Source organism: Sturnira hondurensis, unplaced genomic scaffold, assembly GCF_014824575.4.
Source record: "Sturnira hondurensis isolate 20B ecotype Veracruz unplaced genomic scaffold, ASM1482457v3 Scaffold0021795, whole genome shotgun sequence".
Lineage (NCBI taxonomy): Eukaryota > Metazoa > Chordata > Mammalia > Chiroptera > Phyllostomidae > Sturnira > Sturnira hondurensis.
Genome location: NW_028094426.1, coordinates 2780617 through 2788332, shown reverse-complemented (window position 1 = coordinate 2788332; position 7716 = coordinate 2780617). Strand labels below are relative to the sequence as shown.

The 7716-nt window shown below is 39.5% G+C and overlaps 1 long non-coding RNA gene across 1 annotated transcript; it reads right to left on the bottom strand.

Moving 5' to 3' along the window:
* Positions 1-3424: 3424 nt before the first annotated feature.
* LOC118978450 (uncharacterized) lies at positions 3425-7383 on the bottom strand. Its single transcript, XR_005064708.1, has 3 exons — positions 7311-7383; positions 3815-3856; positions 3425-3513 (listed from the first exon to the last, which is right to left on the bottom strand). It is a non-coding gene; the product is annotated as an uncharacterized LOC118978450 (long non-coding RNA).
* Between the last annotated feature and the right edge of the window lie 333 nt (positions 7384-7716).

Genomic DNA, 7716 nt, shown 5'->3' with positions numbered 1-7716 from the left:
TTGCATAAAAAATTCAACGCTGGTACCACCAGTGCCATGAGGTGCCATTTGATTTTATGATACATCCCAGTTTCAGAGGTGCTAAACTGTGAAAAAATATTATCTGTGACATGGTGCAATAGGTTGTTACCAGAAAGTATGGAGAAGGTCTACAAATAAGTCAATGAGGGAGAGAGTAAAAACAAACCTCTCTTTCTTTGACATTTTGACCAGGGCCAATATGTCTCTCTTCCAGAGACCAACCAGGAAGTAACCCCTGCATTCAGAAAATAGATTCTGAGAGGGTGGGGCATTTCAGGATCTGTGCTCGTCTTATCCTGTCTTACCAAGCTCTTGCTGGGAGAATATCTAGGGCTGGGGAGGACAGGGTAAGAACGCAGTCTTTAATCCCAATGTACTGATTCCTTCAACCCACTAGTGCCTCGACTACACTTTCCCGAGAGGCTCCTGGCTTTGTTTGCCTGCCTACTTGTCCACATGCTTGATTGTCTCCTTTTCCCCATCTCACAGAGCACCACAAAAAGCAAGTGCTCATGCAAGCAGGTATTTTACATTATGGGGCACACACATCTGTGTGGACACACACACATACATCTTGGTAGGATTTGATGATCACTTTTGTACTACTGTGAATAAGCCTAAATCCTTAAAATGTGGTGTTGCCTTAAATGGGAGTTTAAATGACACCAGAGAGGCAGTAAGATGGTGGTAAAGGGCAGGCTGGAGTGAAAGCCTGCAGTGTTGGCCTTTGGACAGGCAGAGTTGGTTTGAGGACTTAGGTGCCTGAAGACTGGGAAGTCAGTGACATTGGTAGGCAGAATGCTCCAGAAACAAAGCACTCACTGTAGCTTTTATTCCTGGGGACTCTAGGTGAGATCAGGTAGCCAAATAGAAATAGAATATGCCTTCGGTGTGCCTTGAGATACTAATCACACTATGTATTGCTTGTGTATATGAATCTGTTTAACGCAAAATCATGTAAATGAGGGAGCTGTTTAATACACTGCCCATTGATAGGAAGATTCACTTTGTTAGTGTAAACTAGAGCCAATTCAGAGCGTGCACCAACCCCCTAGTTGTCATTCACCCAGTCAGTGCTGGAGTTTTTGGAGCAGTCTGGTACTACACATCAGCATGCAGTCTTGGAATTCACCAAAGCAAAGTAAAAAAACACTCTTCAAAGACCTGTCTCAGGAATATTTGCAGATCAAACACTTACAGAAAGTCAAGACCTAACCTTGGACTTATCAACACAATGAAATATGTGAACAAGCCAAACTCAGTTTTTTAATACATTTTGATACTTATAAATTATGATATATGATCTATAAATTGACTTAAACCATAAAACTAGAACAAACTGCTTTCCTAAAGGAAGAGTAATTACATTTCAAAGTGTTGCCTCCTCAGGCTGTGAGTTGTCTGCCAAGTAAGTGTGTGTGCTCCATATAATACACATATGTATATATAATGTATATATGTATATATCCATACACATATATATATGAATTGCATAATCATATATATATATATGTATATATATATATATATACCCATACCTGTATGGCATAGAATAGGTACTGTCAGTTATCTGTATTTCCAATTGCTTATTTGACTTCCACATCTGGGTGTTGTTCTGCATGACATACTATGTACAAAATTAAGATGATTATCTTGCTCACTTTCCAAACATACTGGAGAAACTATTTCTACTTGCCTGTACTATTTCAAGTAAAACCAATAAAGTTGCTCTCAAGCCAAGTTCTTTGGTCATTCTTGACTCTTTCTCCCCCATCTCATTATATTCAATCAGCCATTGCATATAGTCAAAATGTTTCTTGCATCCATCACTTTCTCTCTGCAAAAATATCAGTATAAACTCTCATCTTATCTGTCCTAAACAATTGAAATAGCCTCTAAATGGTCTTTGCCCACTGATATATGAAAACTTTCTCCAGCATAGATGTGATTGTTTAGGTTCTCTGATGCCCAGGGGAGACAGTACAGACTACTTAGCTTAGCTTCATGATCTGGCCCGAAATGACTCTCTACCCTCCTCTCTGGCCATTACTCTGCCTGAGCCCCCTAATCTAACCCCAGCAGGCNCTTATCTGTCCTAAACAATTGAAATAGCCTCTAAATGGTCTTTGCCCACTGATATATGAAAATTTTCTTCAGCATAGATGTGATTGTTTAGGTTCTCTGATGCCCAGGGGAGACAGTACAGACTACTTAGCTTAGCTTCATGATCTGGCCCGAAATGACTCTCTACCCTCCTCTCTGGCCATTACTCTGCCTGAGCCCCCTAATCTAACCCCAGCAGGCTGCTAAGCATTTCTCAGCTTGTTTATGTATTTATATTTAATTTTATTTTTTCATGGTAAGAACAGTTAAAATGGAATCCACCTGGCCCCTTAACAAATTGTGAAGTGTGCAATACAGTGTTGTTAAACTTACTTATGTTGCTTACCTGAAATTGTATGCTTGTCGATTACTACTTTCCCATACGCCCCTTCTCCCCAGCCTCTGGCAAACACTCTTCCACTGATTCTATAAATTTGACTATTTTAGAGACCTCCCACGCAGCCTTTGTTTAATTTAGTTGTTCTTTAAAACGCTCTGTCCTCTTTTACCAGTGGTAAACCCCCGCGTCTCCTTAAAGGTTCAGATCATACGTCATCTCTGTTTTGTAGTTGTTAATGACCACCTCGTCCCTGCTTTTCACCCCTTTTCCTCTGCGGTCCCACATCTCTCTCGCTTTGAGTGCTGACTGCATTACTAAAGGCAGCTCTTTCTTTGTCAAAATAGAAACCACTGGCTTTTTATACTCAAGTATCTGGTTTTAAAACATTTGAATCCATTTTCTATGAAGGCATCTCTTTTGCTGATGAAATATGAGGAACAACTGGAGAATGCAGTTGTCAGGTCCATTGTCAAGATTGGTAATGTAACCATATTTACTTTATTTCTCTGACCCTCTGAACCTATTATGACTAGGAAAGATGATTCCAAGACCAAAAGAGGTTGAATACCTCTAAGTCACAAAATTTAGTAATAAAGCCAAGAAAACAAATGTCATTACAAACACACCACTCACATCACTCTTTTGGTTAAACACTATTATCCTAGGCATTTAATTCTAACATGGAAAATTGACAGATAAGAATCATTGCTCCCGGCTGGTATAGCTCAGTGGATTGAGCATGGGCCTATGAATCAAAGGGTTCCACTCCTAGTTGGGGAACATGCCTGGGTTGTGGGCCAGGTCCTCAGGAGGGGGATGTGAGAAGCAACCACACATTGATGTTTCTCTCCCTCTCTTTCTCCCTTCCTTCCCCTCTCTCTAAAAATAAAAAAAATTAAAAAATCTTAAAAAATAGTAATTGCTGTTATAAAGGGTTAATGTCAAACTTAGAAAATATATTTACCTTTATTTCCCTCTGACTGCTTTCTCTCTTCCACTCTTATCCATCCTCATCCATGTGAAGCCAAGAAGTACGACGTGTTTCCTTACTAACAAAGTAAAAGGATTACATGGTAGCTCCACATGGATTTTCAGGGTTGCGCAAGGATGCTAGAGTGGTCACCAGGAGAATCCCAGGCAAGAGCTTGGCACGGTGTCTGCCCTTCACCATCGAGTACTGTCTACTTCACATTTTTTTCAGATCTAAATAGTCCAGTCTGTATATTTGTGTCAACAGAGGATGGTCCAGTTGACATGCAAAGTTATCCTCTATAATTTAACAATTAAACTAAACCCGCTATTATTCTCATATCGGTTCATCAGTAAATTGCACAAAAAAATCTAACTCACCTTAGAGAAGTCTGTCGCCAGTTGACAAGCTTGCTCAGAAACCTAAAAAAGAAGGACAGCAACCACTTATTTAGAAGGGTCTAAAATGAAGAACAATCTCACTGTCAGCATCAGTAGGACACAGGTATGAACCAAAGGAAAATCTGTACAGTTCTGAGAAATTTCTTGGGGTCTTTGCTCCTGTTCCCTGCCTGAACCTGGGTCCTATAAATGAAAAGTTTTGGCCCAAAAAGTGAATATTGTTAGTAAAGAGCTCTCAGGTTTCTTGTCCTCTCTGTGCTTTGAGCTAAGCCTCTTTGACTTGGGGGTTTACCTCTTGGGAATCTACCTAGACTTTGAAATTTCTCCAAATTCAGAGCTGAAAAAGATGCTATATAGAAATACAGCATTACCTGAAGACTTAAACGTGAGTCCTAGAAACTAATGGAAGGGTCCTGAATCAGGACTAAATCACAGACAGGCCTCCTCCTTCAAAAGATACGCAAACCGCTGGTGAGACACTGTCAGGTTCCGGAAGTGTGTGCTGAGGGAAATGCTGGCGAATTCACCGGCAGGTTAGATATTCTGTGTTGTAAGAGAAAGTGAGGAAACAGGATGGACTCCGGATATTTAGGCCTAAGCTACTATAGGAATTAAGTTGCCTGTTTACAGATAGACAGCTAGAGATAGATACATAGGTATCTAGCTATTTAATGTAGGCAACATTTTTATGGTTTTCCTCTTTTAAAGGTCTGTTTGTCAAATGCAGAGAATGATTAATTTAAGAAGTCAACTGACAGCACTGAAGATTATTTGGGAACTTGGGAAAAGTAAAACTGGGCTTCAAAGTTGATTGTATCGTCATAGTCTTGTTTGCATTTGTTTTCGTTTGGCCACCTAGAAAATGTGTTTTCATCATAGACTGGGATCTAAGACTTATTCAGCAAGGAATATTTTTCTTTGGTTAAGGAATACAAATTTGGTGCTAGATATGAGTTCTAAAATATTACATTTAGATCAGATTTCCAAACTTTTTATATCAAAAGAAATACTAGTTGAAACACTTTCCAAGTAAAATGGATCATACCTGCTGAAAGCATTACTGGTTCTCATTTAAGTTGCTGATTTTTTGAAAAGAGTCTGACCTTGAGGACAGCTGCCAGTTGGCACAGAACACAATGGAGATGAGAGGAGAGTCACGGGCCAAAGCAAACACCTGAGTCTACCAACTGTGTCCCGTGGCTCTTTCATGTCTCCATAAGGCATTTGGGGTCTGGGAGTTGAACATTCCTTCCAAAAGGCTCATCTCAGCAAACTCCCTGCTAGTTTAGATTCATTGGCTTTTTACAAAACCTGGCAGTGTCATTGGGTCCTGCTTGCTGAGACTTGCAAAGCAGTATGGACTGGAGCTCCAATTTTCAGCTGAATTTGGAAATAGGAAATTAGCAATTACAAAGTGTTCCTTCTGCCAGAAATCACATGCTGCTGCCATGGCCTTGCTCTGTGACGAAATGGGTCATTTTAAACCTTTGCAGTAGGTGAAACACTGTGTACTTGACCAACCAAAAGGAAAAATATTTCTTAAGTCAAGGAAGATATTTTCAGCTACCATATGTAGACTTACGCACATAATAAGAAAAGTAATCCTTTTTTCTCAAGTAAAACCTTTTAAAGTAATCTTGAAATGCATCTGGCAAAACCCCATTCACTTTAATGAGAGACTTTGTAAATTCACCAGAATGTAATACCCCCAGACCACAATAAACTAGGTTTCCAACAGCGAAGTGGAAAGGGATATGAAGTAGTTAGACAGGAAATTGTGTTTACGTGAACTTTAAGGTATTGTCTCAATTACTATTTCCATTATCAAGGAATGCATGGCTGGAGTGATGCAAGGTTGTTCACTTTCCACTGTTTATTATCGTGGGTGATTGATCTAATTAGTGAATCAAATACTTCCATAGCTGATGAGACCTTAGACATTATCTAGAGCAACTGTCTTATTTCACAGATGAGGAAACTAAGGCCCAGTGTATGAACTCACTTGCCTTTGGTCATTTGTCTCCCTAGTGACAGTCAGGTCCGGATGTTTTCCTATCCCACTCTCTTGAACAGAAGGAAAAGGCCCAACATCCTGTTATTTGGGTAACTGTATCTTCCCTTCTGTCTTTAAATTAAATCCAAACATTTGGAGGGAGCTCTGGGGAAGGGATAGTGTCAGAGGCAAGAGGTCTTTATACAGTAAAAATACTATTTTGACATTTTTCTTGCTTTCTTTTTTTCTATCTGTTTTATGGAGACGAAAACTCCAAACAACTGCCCTAATACAGTCCTTATCATCTCACTGCAGTGGTGCTGTAGACTGTTGATTGGCTTCTCCTTTTTCCAGCATCTTACTTCTCAGTGGCAAAAAACTGTCCATTGTCTGCGTTACCTTTTGTTTTTGTTTTTGCTATACTTCCTTGCTTACCTTGCAACCAGCTAGGTGTGAGCATGTGATTAAGTTCTGGCTGATGCAAGGTAGAGAGAAGAGTCATGTGGCAGTTTCTGCAAATTTTCTTAGAAGGACAGTTTTGGGGGGCACACATTGCTGTCTTTCATTGTGTCTATACAAACTTTCCTGCCTGGACAGGATGTGGCACCCTGCCATCCTAAACATCAGGTTGGAGCAGGAGGGCACCATAAGGAAAAGACGGTGTCCACATCGCGGAGCCTCTGGTCCTGTGAAAGTCCTGAGCTGGATCTCTGAGTCTCTCATATTTACTGCACAGCTAACCACCTAAATGCCACATTTTGAAGGTGACATTCTTGAAACAAAAATTTGATTATGTCCCCATATTTAATTGACTTCCTATTGCCATTTATAGAATACAGTTCAAACTCTTTGACTGACAAGCCCTTTGTGATCTGACCTTGGACTTTCTCTGGAGCCTCATCTCTCTTCATTCTCCCACCTTGTGCTTAAAGCTCCAGCAATATTAAGTCACATGTAGTTAGCTGAATTCATTGTAACCTCCAGGCATTTATTTGCCCATCCTGTTTCCCCTGGCTGGACATTTTCTATTCATTTAAAAACCAGTTTGGGTGCTACCATCTTCCGTGATATCTTCTCCTAAAACCTTGAACTGTAAAACAGTTTATCACTCTGTCTTCTACCTGACTTTCACCCTGTTCCTGCTTCTACCATTGACCTTGTACTATAAGGTAATTATTTGTCTATATGTACATCTTTTGGCCTACACTATGAACCCATCAAAGAAGAAATTAGTTCTCTTTTTTCTTCTTTTTTTTTTGTTGGAGGAGGGGATATTGCTTAGGCCCTTAGAAATTGTTGAATTAAACTAATTTGAAAGAAACTCTGAGGATGCTTTAGGAAAGAAAGTCAGGGTATAAGAAAACCAGGTAAAAACAAGCTCATTAAAAAACTATATATAATTGGCAATATGCTTCGGTCCTAATTATTAGTGCTTACTGAGCGCTGAGACTTGAGCATAAAATCTGAAGATTTGGAACTTACCTGGCTATTTCATATTTCATTTCCATGAACCCAGAAGACCAGGCGTTCTTCTAAGGTATGTATGTAAGCTGTTGGTATTGAAGAGAAAGGAACATAAAAGAACGGGCCATGCCTCAGAGATAGTAGATGTGAAGTGTGGATGTGTCAAAGTTAATTCATGATTATGCCAAATGCAAAATGTTCAGAAATAAAGCAGCAATAAAACAAAAATAAATCTGTTACCATAGCAACTAACTGGCAATTCTGTGAAATCTCCTGACTCATCTGGAATTAACATGGAGAAATTTGTAAACTGGGGTAAAATGGAAGACATGAATGAATCTAGGTATTATTTTTAGCTTTATTTACATTTCAATTGATAATCCAATGTATATTTGAGTTATAGGCAGAGCTGTGGGACTAAATT